The sequence below is a fragment of the Marmota marmota genome, unplaced genomic scaffold (genome assembly GCF_001458135.2).
Source record: "Marmota marmota marmota unplaced genomic scaffold, marMar, whole genome shotgun sequence".
Classification (NCBI taxonomy): Eukaryota; Metazoa; Chordata; class Mammalia; order Rodentia; family Sciuridae; genus Marmota; species Marmota marmota.
In genome coordinates this window covers 8,680,749-8,693,855 of record NW_025999949.1, presented here as the reverse complement: position 1 = coordinate 8,693,855, position 13,107 = coordinate 8,680,749, and positions in this window count along the sequence as shown.

Below are 13,107 nucleotides of genomic sequence, written 5' to 3'. Positions count from 1 at the left end.
TTCCAACTCATTTATCTTAGCATTTAACATATTGGGGTCAGTGGGCAACTGATTTTAGTATCTTATATGCTTGAATCATTTCTTGAGCCCTATTTTATTTTTTTCAAGTCAGCATAAGCATATGAATCAATCGTCAGTATTAAAGGACATATGGAAAGCATTTGATATTTCCTGAAATTTCCATAATTTTGTGAACTGTAATAACTTCTGTTGATTAAAATTAATAAGATATTTAATATATTATTCTGAAAATATAACTATTTAAAAATGTAAGCAGAGATTTATAAAGGTGTGTTCAGGAAAATGAAGATGCACTGTTTTTCTCATTTGAATTAGTTATTGAGTTTCCCAAACAGCCAAAATTTGTTTAGATAGTAAAAAAGATTTTGAGTTAGCATAGTAAAATGATATCATAGATGATGAGACAGGTTTGAATTACACAAATTCTAAGAGCTTTATTCAAACTTAAATCCTATTTGAAATTTACTACCCCATTACTGATCGTGAGTACCTTGTATGCTGTAAGTTGGGGCTTCTTAAAGACCCATCTGCAACCATTAATATCGGAATTTGGGGAGCTCATGTTTAAAATGCATCCAATTTGAAAATATTATAATTGATGAACCTTAGCAAGACTGACCAAGGGGCTGAGAGAGAGAATATCTAAATTACCACTAGCAAGAATAAAATTTGATATCTCTGTAGACCCTAAATAAATTAAAAGCGTGATAATACAGTAAACATCTCTATGCTTATAAATTCTATAACTTATATTAAATTGACAAATTCCTTGACACAAATCACCAAAGCTCACCCAGAAATAAATAGATATAATATGAATTGTCCCACTTCTCTTAAGGAAATTGAAATGATAGTTAAAAACCCATAAACAAAGAAAACTATGGCTCCTTTGACAAATTATACAAAAAATTAAGGAAGAATTAATGTGAATTGTTCTCTAACTATTCCAGAAAATAGAAGAGGAAGATACACTTCCAAACTTGTTTTATGAGGTGAACATTATTCTGATACCAAAAGTAAACAAAAGACTTTACAAGAAAACACAACAGACCAATAGTCCTCATAAACATGATCACAAAAATTCCCAACAGTATTTGATTATTAAATCATATCCAGCCACTTATAAACAGGTAGTACGTCCTGGCCAAGAAAAATTTATTCCAGAAATGTAATGCCAGTTCAACATGCAATAATCAATGTAATTCACAACATTAACAGAGTAAAGAAAAAAAACCACATGATCTTCTCATTAGATGAACAGAAAACATTGAAAAAATACAACTATTCATGATAAAAATTCACAGCAATGAGCTGGGGTAGTTACCCCTTAGCAGTAGAGTGCTCGCCTAGCACGTACAAGGCACTGGGTTTGATCCTAAGCACCACAAAAGAATAAATAAATTAAATAAAGGTATTGTGTCCAACTACAACTAAAAACAATTAAAAAAATTTTCACAGCAAACCAGGAATGGAAGGAAACTTCCTTAATTTGACAAAGGGTTTATTAAAACAAACAACCAACAACAAAACTACAACTAATCTGGTAAAAGACTAAAACTGAGTGAATAAGGATTTCTGCTCTCATCAATCCTATTAAACATTATTCTGAAACTCCTATCATTTCAATAAGAAAAGAAAAAGAAGTATAATACATCAGAGTAGAAAGAAAGATACATAATTGTCTTTATTTAAAATGATAATTCACCAGGGTTCAGGATACAGAATATGGGTAAATACACAAAAGTCAATTTTGTTTCTGTATATTAGCAATGAATAATTGGAAATTGAAAAAAATTAAAAACTACAATTTACAATAGCATTAAGAAAAGAAATGGCATATCAGAGAGAGAGAGAGAGAGAGACAGACAGACAGACAGACAGACAGACACAAGGACAGAGGAGAAAGTTGGGTGCAATGGCACTCACCTGTAATCCTGGAGACTTAGGAGGCTGAGGAAGGAGGATGACAAGTTTGATGCCAGCCTGGCAACTTAGTGAGACCCTGTCTCAGAATAAAAAGGGCTGCGGATATAGCTCAGTTATATAGCAGCCCTGAATTCTATCCCCAGTAAAGAAAAAGAAAAAAGGAAGGAAGAGAGAAAGAAAGGCAGACAGACTTAGGTATATATCTTGCAAAATATGTGGAAAACTACATGCTGAACACTGCATATTATTTTGAAATAATTTTTTAAAAACATAAATAAATGAAGATATATACCACATTTATGGACTGGAAAATTCAATATTATTAAGATATCGATTGGTTTATACAATCCCAATCTAAATCCTAACAGGATATTTTGTAGATATTAACAAAATGATTCTAAAATGTATACGTAAAGGTAAAGGAACAAAATAGTCAAACAATTTTGAAAAACAAGAACAATATTGGAGGAGTAACACTACCTTATTTCAAGGCTTACTTTAAGGTTGGAGTGATCAAGAAAGTGTGCTTTTATGGACAGGAACATGGATCAGTGGAAGAGTCAGACAGGTTATTTTTTCCAAAGGTGGGAAGACAGTAAGGGTAATCTTTTCAACAACTTGTGTTTTAACAGCTACATGAAAAAATAATGTACCTTTGACTATACCCCCTATCCTATACCAATTTTACCTTAAAATGTAGACATGAGGGGTGGGGGTATAGCTCAGTGGTAGAGTGCTAGTCTAGAATGTATGGGGTCCTAAATTCAATACCCAGTACCAAAAAATAAAAAATAATATATATAATATTATAAATATGTAGGCAAAAATGTAAAGATAAAACTATAAAATGTTGGAGGAAAACATTGGAGAAAATCTTATGATCTTTGTTAGGGCAAGGATGCTTAGATACAACACAAAAAATAAACTCTATAAAAGAAAAATATTTATAAAATTGACTTCATCAATATAAACATTTTCACTGTGCAAATGATACTTTTAATAATAAAATCACGTCATAGACTTGGAGAAAATTTGGGGTTTTTTTTTGTTTTTCTTTTTTTATTAATTGATTTTATTTTTTAAATACAGAGGAATGCATTACAATTCTTATTACACATATAGAGCACAATTTTTCATATCTTTGTATATAAAATATGTTCAATTCATGTCTTCATCCATGTACTTGGATAATGATGTCCATCTATTCTACCATCATTGCTAACCCCTTACCCCCTTCCTTCCCCTCCCACCACTCTGCCCTATCTAGGTTCCTCTCTTCCTCCCATGCGCCCCCTCCCTATCCTGCTATGAGTCAGTCACCTTATATCATAGAAACCATTCAGCATTTGTTTTTTTGGGGGGATTGGCTAACTTCACTTAGCATTGTCTTCTCCAACGCCATCCATTTACCTGCAAATTCCATGATTTTCTTCTCTTATATTGCTGAGTAATATTCCATTGTATATATATGCCACATTTTTTTAATCCATTCTTCTACTGAAGGGCATCTAGGTTTGTTCCACACTTTAGCTATTGTGATTGTGCTGCTATAGATATTGATGTGGCTGTGTCCCTGTAGTATGCTGTTTTTAATTCCTTTGGGTATAGACCGAGGAGAGGGATAGCTGGGTCAAATGGTGGTTCCATTCCCAGTTTTCCACGGAATCTCCATACTGCTTTCCATATTGGCTGCACCAATTTGCAGTCCCACCAGCAATGTATGAGTGTGCCTTTTCCCCAACATTCTTGCCAACACTTATTGTTGTTTGTCTTCATAATAGCTGCCATTCTGACTGAAGTGAGATGATATCTTAGAGTAGTTTTGATTTGCATTTCTCTAATTGCTAGAGATGATGAACATTTTTTCATATATTTGTTGATTGTATATCCTCTTCTGAGAAGTGTCTGTTCATTCCTTGGCCCATTTATTGATTGGGTTATTTGTTTTTTTGCTGCTTAGCTTTTTGAGTTCTTATACGCCCTAGAGATCAGTGCTCTATCTGATGTGTGAGGGGTAAAGATTTGTTCCCAAGATGTAGGCTCTCTGTTCACCTCACAGATTGTATCTTTTTGCTGAGAAGAAACTTTTTAGTTTGATTCCATCCCATTTATTGATTCTTGGGTTTAATTCTTGTGCAATAGGAGCCTTATTAAGGAAATCAGGGCCTAATCCCACATGATGAAGATTAGGGCCTACTTTTTCTTCTGTTAGACGCAGAGTCTCTGGTTTAATTCCTAGGTCCTTGATCCACTTTGAGTTGAGTTTTGTGCATGGTGAGAGATAGGGGTTTAATTTCATTTTATTGCATATGGATTTCCAGTTTTTCCACCACCATTTGTTGAATGCATGTTTTTGGCACCTTTGTCTAATATAAGATAATTGTAATTTTGTGGGTTAGTCTCTGTGTCTTCTATTCTGCACCATTGGTCTACCAGACTGTTTTGGTGCCAATACCATGCTGTTTTTGTTACTATTGCTTTGCAGTATAGTTTAAGTTCTGGTATAGTGATGCCACCTGCTTCACTCTTCCTTCTAAGGATTTCTTTAGCTATTCTGGGTCTCTTGTTTTTCCAGATGAATTTCATGATTGCTTTTTCTATTTTTCTAATTTCCAATTCAATCATGAATTTCATGATTGCAATTTCTATTTTTCTAGTTTCCAATGCCATTGGGATTTTTTTATCAGAATTGCATTAAATCTGTATATGCTTTTGATAGTATGGTCATTTTGATAATATTAGTTCTGCCTAACTAAGAGCAGGTAGATCTTTCCATCTTCTAAGTTCTTCTTTGATTTCTTTATTTAGGTTCTGTAATTTTCATTATATAGATCTTTCCCCTCTTTCATTAAGTTGATTCCCAAGATTTTTTTTTGAGGCTATTGTAAATGGGGTAGTTTTCCTCATTTCCCTCTTAGAGGATTTGTCACTGATATACAGAAATGCCTTTGATTTGTGGGTGTTGGTTTTATATCCTGCTACTTTGCTGAATTCATTTACTAGTTCTAGAAGTTTTCTGGTGGAGCTTTTTGGGTCTTCTAGGTATAGAATCATATCATCTGCAAATAGTGCTAATTTAAGTTCTTCTTTTCCTATTTGTATCCCTTTAATTTCTTTTGTCTGTCTAATTGCTCTCACCAGTGTTTCAAGAACTGTGTTAAATAAAAGTGGTGAAAGAGGGCATCTCTGTCTTGTTCCAGTTTTTAGAGGGAATGCCTTCAATTTTTCTCCATTTAGAATTATGTTAGCCTGGGGCTTAGCATAGATAGCCTTTATGATGTTGAGATATGTTCCTGTTATCCCTAGTTTTTCTAGTGTTTTGAACATAAAGGGGTGCTGTATTTTGTCAAATGCTTTTTTTGCATCTATTGAGATGATCATATGATTCTTATCTTTAAGTCTATTGGTGTGATGAATTACATTTATTGATTTCCATATGCTGAACCAACCTTGCATCTCTGGGATGAATCCCACTTGATGATAGTGCACGATCTTTTTGATATGTTTTTGTATTCGATTTGCCAGAATTTTATTGAGAATTTTTGCATCCATGTTCATTAGAGATATTGTTCTGAGTTTTCTTTCTTTGATGTGTCTTTGCCTAGTTTTGGAATCAGGATGATATTGGCCCCATAGAATGAGTTTGGAAGTGCTCCTTCTTTTTCTATTTCCTTAAATACATTGAAGAGTATTGGTATTAGTTCTTCTTTAAAGGTCTTGTAGAACTTGGCTGTGTATCCATCCGGTCGTGGGCTTTTCTTGGTTGTAGGTTTCTGATGGCATTTTCTATTTCATCACTTGATATTGGTCTGTTTAAATTGTGTATATCTGCCTGATTCAATCTGGGCAAATCGTATGACTGAAGAAATTTGTTGATGCCTTCAATATCTTCTATTTTATTGGAGTATAAGGAATCATTTCTAATTATCCTCTGTTTTCTATAGTGTCTGTTGTGATATTACCTTTTTTTATCACATATGCTGTTAATTTGAGTTCTCTCCTTCTCTTCAATAGCGTAGCTAAGGGTCTGTCAAAATTTTATTTATTTTTTCAAAGATCCAACTTTTTGTTTTGTCAATTTTTTCAATATTTTCAATTGTTTCTTTTGTTCGAGTTCATTGATTTCAGCTCTAATTTTAATTATTTCTTGCCTTCTACTGCTTTTGCTGTTGATTTGTTCTTCTTTTTCTAGACCTTTGAGATGTAATGTGAGATCATTTATTTGTTGGCTTTTTCTTCTTTTAAGAAATGATTTCCATGCAATAAACTTTCCTCTGAGAACTGCTTTCATAGTGTCCCAGAGATTTCGATATGTTGTGTCTATGTTCTCATTTACCTCTAAGAATTTTTTAATCTCCTTCTTGATGTCTTCTGCAACCCATTGTTCATTCAGTAGCATATTGTTTAGTCTCCAGATGTTGGAGTAATTTTGATTTTTTATTTTGTCATTGATTTCCTATCTTATTCCATTATGATCTGATAAAATGCATGGTAGTATCTCTACTTTTTTGTATTTGCTAAGAGTTACTTTGTGGCATATTATATGGTCTATTTTAGAGAAGGATCCATGTGCTGCTGAGAAGAAAGTGTTTTCACTTGATACAAGTTGAAATATTCTATTTATGTCAGTTAAGTCTAAGTTATTGATTGTATTATTGAGTTCTATAGTTTCTTTATTCAACTTTTGTTTGGAAGATGTGTCCAGTGGTGAGAGAGGTATGTTAAAGTCACCCAAGACTATTGTGTTGTTATCAATTTGACTCTTGAACTTAGAAGAATTTGTTTGATGAACATAGCTGCACCATTGTTTGGGGCATATATATTTATGATTGTTATGTCTTGTTAGTTTATGGTATATGGTTTCCTTGAACAGTATGTAATGTCCATCTTTACTTGGAGAAAATATTTGAAATACCCAATAAAGACCTTAGATCAGAATATATAACAAACTCTCAAGACACAATAATAAGAAAAAAAGACTATAATTCAAAAACAGACAAAGATTTGAACTGTTTACTGAAAAAGATACATAGATAGCAAGTAAGCACATGAAAATAAGTTCAGCATCATTGACCATTAGGGATTTGCAAATTAAACCTGCAGTATGGAAACAACCACTCTTAGATTAGAGTGCCTAAAATCGCTGCCATGTGCACAGGAAGGTGTGGCGCTCTTACACAATGCTGGCGAGAATGCTACGTACTAACTTTGGAAAAACAATTTGGTAGTTATTTATAATGTTAAATATACATTACAGTTCGACAGCTCACCGGTAGACACTTAACTTAAATAAAAACCTATGTTTAATAAAAAACCTCTGTGTGAATGTTTTACCAGTTTTATTCCTAATCACCAACAATCACAAATACTCCAAATGTTCTTCAACTGGAGAGTGATAAACTGTGGTGCATCCATACACTGGAATATTACTCATCAATAAATAATAATGAAATATTGATACATGCAATAACATGAATTAGTCTCAATTATAATAACTGAAAGAAGCCAGATTCAAAAGGTCCTGTTCCATGAAATTTCATTTATATGACATGCTGGAAAAGTAAATCTATGGGGCTTGAGAACAGACCAATAGGAGTGAGGAAGGGGGAAACCTAAGTGGTAACCCAAGGGAGTTTTGAAGAGTGGATGCAATCATTTTATATCTCATTTGTATTGGTAGTGAAATAACTCTGTGCATTTGTCTAAACTCATAGAACTGTACACTGAAGACAGTGAAACTTAACAGTTTGTAAACTAGAGTTAAAAAGAAAAAAATGTATACACATTTTGGATTTTTAAACCTGTACCATTTGCTGGTCTTTTTTTTTTTTTCCATTCTAATTTTAAGTTCCACCCTGGCTTATGCACAAAAGAGCTTCTCAAGGAACACCTCTCCACTTTCAGTTTACAAATTACTTTACCAGTGATATAACCCAAAAAGGTAACCAAATGTCATTTTGAATAATGAAGTTGACTATATTTAAGTTTCTATTATCCCTTCTATTTAACACGTACTAGCTGTATTATTTTGGGCACTTTGAGTAATTTATCTGTCCTTAGTTTTCTCATCTGTAAAATGAAAGTAAAAGTAAGCATAATAGTATCTATTTCATAGTATTGTTGTAGGGTGCAAATAAATTTATATCTCTAGAACCCTTAAAACAGTGCCTGACATACAGTAAACATACAACAAATGACAATACTGCTATTCTGAACCAAGGATTAACAAGTACAAGTTGCATACTATCATGGGTCTGACAATATTGGTAAAAGAAAAGATTTGTGAGCTATATGTAATATTAAACTGGATAGTATTGAATCAAAATCTCTAGCTCTAAATACCCAATGTATTTTATTGATTAATGAATGAATGCATTAGTAATTCAGAAAGTGGACAGTGAACTCCTGTGATGTTAAGAATGTTCTGTCATTTCATAATCATGTATGTATGTGTGTGTGTGTGTGTGTGTGTGAGAGAGAGAGAGAGAGAGAGAGAGAGAGAGAGAGAGAGAAAAGAAACTTGGGTATTTGTTTTACAGTTGATTTTTCTTTAAAAAGTGGAATCACTTATAAGTCTGTATGGGGTACAGGGAGTCAGCATGCCCAACCAGAGAGTATGTATGTTGTGGAGTAGAAGGAATTAAATAAAGTGATACTTGATCCATTTCTTTGTAAGTGCTGAGTGGTATCCTATTGGTTGCTTTTTTGTCCTCCTGTAGGCTGAAAAAAATCTTACCCTCCTCAATATACTAAGATAAATAATGGAAGTCACCAAGTACAGACAAGAGGTCACCACAGAGGGTATTGAATCCTCCAAGAGGAATGTTACCTCTGACACCTAGCTAGCTGGTCTAGGGTATCAGGCGCAAGGCAAGAGCGATGTGTTGAGAGCCAGGAGTTGTCTATCACTTTAAAGACTTCCTCTTACAATTGAAGCCCTTATTCCAGTTGACAAATGACACCCCACCAAAAAGGATGATGGAATTCATTCATCTATCAAGGGTATGGCTGGAGTAAAGTCTGGTCAGTCTTCAGTAGGGAAATGGAAGAGATTGAGTGAGGATAAACCAGAGGAATGTACTTCTATGAAGATCAGAATGAGATATAGGCTGATATATGTGCAAGTTTAGACACATGGAGTTTATCTCCTGTGTCTGATATCTGCCCCAGACATTCCATTGCTTGTTGCTTTCTTTTAAGCCTGCTGTCAAGAAAATAAGATTCAAGCTAAGCAGGTGGGAACTAAAATTAAAAAGTTTAATATTCTATTTGAATGTTTCTAGAATTTATTAAGCAAGGAAAAGATTCATTCTCGGCTCCTTATCTTTTAATAGCTAATCAGCTAAGAGCTGGTTATTTGGAAGTACTTTAAAATTACGTAGGTTCAATCAAATCAGTGAATCAATCTCTCTCTCTCTCTCTCTCTCTCTCTCTCTGTCTCTCTTGGGATCCTGGGCACAAGGTAAATGTCCAAGACTAAATAAGAGAAATACTAGAATACCATAGCAGATAAATCTTGCCTTGTTATAATACATATTTTATTGTTATATACAAAGTATTGATATTTTCCATAGCCCTCCAACAACTTTGTCAAACTTGTGGTTTTTAGAAAAGAAACCAGATTTTTTTTTTTTTTTAGATTAAATAACTTGACCAAGGGGATGAGGTAGAGTGCTCGCCTAGCATGTGCAAGGTCCTGGAATCTATCCCCAGCATCACAAAAATAAAAATAAATAACTTGAATAAGAACATATAGCAAAGCTAGAATACCACCAACTCAGTTCTGTCTGAATAGAAGGCAAAAATGAAAGGTGATAGCTACTTTCTGAAGAAAAGGAGAGGACTTCAAAATTTGAATGAACTAGTCAGAGAAGATTCGTATATAAGGGAAAGTCTTTCTAAACTAATAAAAGACTGGGAATAAGGCTGTTTATTAATAGGGCTGTTTACAGCTTCCTAAGGGAAAGAGAAGATAGAACTTTTTAAAAAACCAAAAGAAATTAATAATGGGCTCCCAAACTAGAAAGGCATGGTATGTTTGGACTTAGTTATCTGAGACATCAATTATGGTCCCATTTTGCCTCTAAATTGTTACTGAACCATGGCAATCACTTCACCAACTTGATGAATATAACCGCAACAAATCACAGTGTACTGAAACTGAAAAAAATGGATGACCCATAACAGTCTGGCACATGGTACTGAGACAGGCACCACCATAGGGACAAAGGACAAATGTACTTCTGGGCCTTGACTCATGACCTGATGGCAGAACCCAGGAGTCTTGGTGTGTGCTACCCTCAATCAGCATCAGCTTTGCATCACTCAGGTCAGAGTGCCTTGTATATGTTCTTTTGAACAGCTGCAGTAACTTATCTTTAGCACAGGACAAAATGCTTGAGTCAAGTATATCTACAGTCAATTAGGATTCCCACCTCTACAAGTAACCAGTAAAGCTAGCTCCCGTCTTTTGTTCAGAGAACCAGCCTGATGCTTTCCTGTCAGATCGGTGTCTTCCAAAGTGGAAGCAGTCAGAAAAGTTTTGCCTGCATGCTCATGCACCTGACTTGATTTCATAGTCATCAGGTCAAAAACATCCCAGTCTTTAGCATCAGAAGGAGTGAAGACACCATGCTAAGCTGCATATTGAATGTTTATAAATCTTAATTTCTTTCTTTTTATAAGATAAATATAAGACTAACATTTTCTTTCTCATTATACTGGGTTGTCTTAGCACATTATGGCTTACATCCAAAGCTCTTAGAGTCCTTTGGCCAGGAGATGCTTCCCAGAAGCTAGGAGAGTAAGCTGACTAAAACATTTGTTTTTTCCCTGAGAGTGCCTCATGGTGGCCATTACAGCTCAAATGCCTAAGGTGACCTCAGAGAGTGAAGTGAGCTGAATGTAAATGGACATTTAGTCCTTTTGTTTTCTCATTTGAGAAGAAGTGTATATATAAGAAGTGTATTCTTACTATAAGAAACAGCATGCATGCCTGGAGATGTATGGCATGCAATTCTCAAACTCAGCATAGGGCAGGAGTTGGGAGTGATGGGGAACCATGTGAACTGGAGAAGGCCTGCACTGGTAAAGGGTACTGTGGTCACTCATTTCTTGCTGAGGATGGTCATGTGGGATTTAGGCCCAATATTGCTGAATTTCTCATCTTTCAAGAGGTCAGAAATCCACTTCTTAAGTAAAAATTTCCTGATTTAAAAAAAAAAAAAGGACTATCTTGGATTTTTTTCTTTTCTTTCTTTCTTTTCTTTTTTTTTTTTTTATAAAACAGGAATGGTCCAAACAAAGCATGCATTCAGCTTGCACCTGTACTGTTGGCAACTGGTTTGCAATCCCTAACTTACTCCAATACCAGAAGCCTGGGCTTGCAAATAATTTTCATTTTATCCTTCAGGGAATTGACTAGCTGTCGTTTCTCTGGCCAGATTGGTTTTCCTGGTTGTAATCTCTATAACCCTCTGTACATTTGTTATGCTTGCTCCATGCTTTTCTTGCAGTTATGTTTGATACTTTTTGTTACTGCTAAACTATAAATCTATTAAAGGAGGGAAGTATTTCTATATTTGTCACTGTCATTAGATTTCCTGGAATTGGACTTCAGCTGACTGGGAGCTATGTGAAGGAGTTTAGGTGGGCAGTGCTTTGGGAAACACTGGGTGGGTAAAGGAACAGAATACAGCTGGAAGAGAAGTTGAGTGAGCAACTTTTTATAGATTCAACCTGGGATACAGCCATATATAATACATAATAAATATTTTATATGTATTATTACTTTGGGACTAAAATTTTGAAAATATATGTGTACTCGAAATTATATTAAATTCTCCATAATTTACTTTTCCGTAATATAAATGCTATTATTAAACCCAAACACTGAACTAATTAACAGTATCAATTAGTAGTGAGTAGTCAGTCTAATTAAACAAATATGTGTGGAAGATTTAACCCTATTTGGTAATATTTCTTTCCTTTGATATAGTATTTTAACTCTTGTCATCTCTCTATTGAATATTAATTTTAATATTTAGTAGTAAATATTTTAAGATACTTACTAAATAGATACTACCTATATATCTAGTAAAATAACAAGGAGATGTTTCTTTCTGCCTCATGATTTAGTAGGATATTTTTATTCTTTCAATAATATTTCTCTGGACTGCCAAATGCCTTCACTGCAGGACATCCTTTTCTTTAATGTAATGGTAAAAATGAGTATGGTTGAAAGTAAAATTCACTCTGACTTGAAACTCTGCTCTTATCAAGTCCACAATTAAACTGATTCCTGGCATCAAATCAATGTAATGACATTGATCTTAATGTATATCTTCCAACAAAAGAGATTTAACATTGAATATCTTGGGATTTTACTCACTAGCAATAGGAGGTTTTTAGACTTGTCATAATTAATTTCAGCTCTCCAAAACTGTCTGTCCCTGTTGTTTCTACAGACTTGTTTCAGTAGACCAGCTGCTAAACAGTTGAGAAGTTAATCATGTAGGTTATGCATGTCTAAATTGTACATCATTTTTTAAACACTCTTAAGTACATTGGAAGTCATTATAAGTTAAACCTCTCTTTCTCAGGGAAAATTGTTTAAAAGGATGGAGGTGATTTTAACTTTGGGAATTGAAGACAGTTTCCAAATACAGTATAGTTTTAGTAAAGAAATGAGAAAGTCCTGCTTAATGTGGCTTCCCTTTTCTGTCTGAAGACATTTTTTCCCAAAAATGTGTCCTTTGTTTTCACCTGTAGGAGTTTTGTTGCAACCTGCACATAATGTTGAATAATTAGTGTATAACCAGGTTATCTTTCTCTAGGTGATCATTTTCCAAAGATCATCAATTCTTATAAATTTTTGTTTCACCTTCTTTTTTCTCCATTCTTACCTGCAATACAGTTTCAAATTAGAGAAGGACATTCTTCTTGTAACACATTTTGAAAATATGATTTTATGTCAGGCTAACATTTTAACTTTTTTTTAATGACTCGGAGCAATGGTATCCATTTGTAGGCACATGTCTAAAAAGGCAAACTCCTTCTATTTCTGTAAAGTCAAAAATCTCAATAAGTGCTCCTGCACACTTTGAGCAAAATGAAGTCACCTGGGTTTTCATTATGAATGCCTCAATATTATAGGTAAGC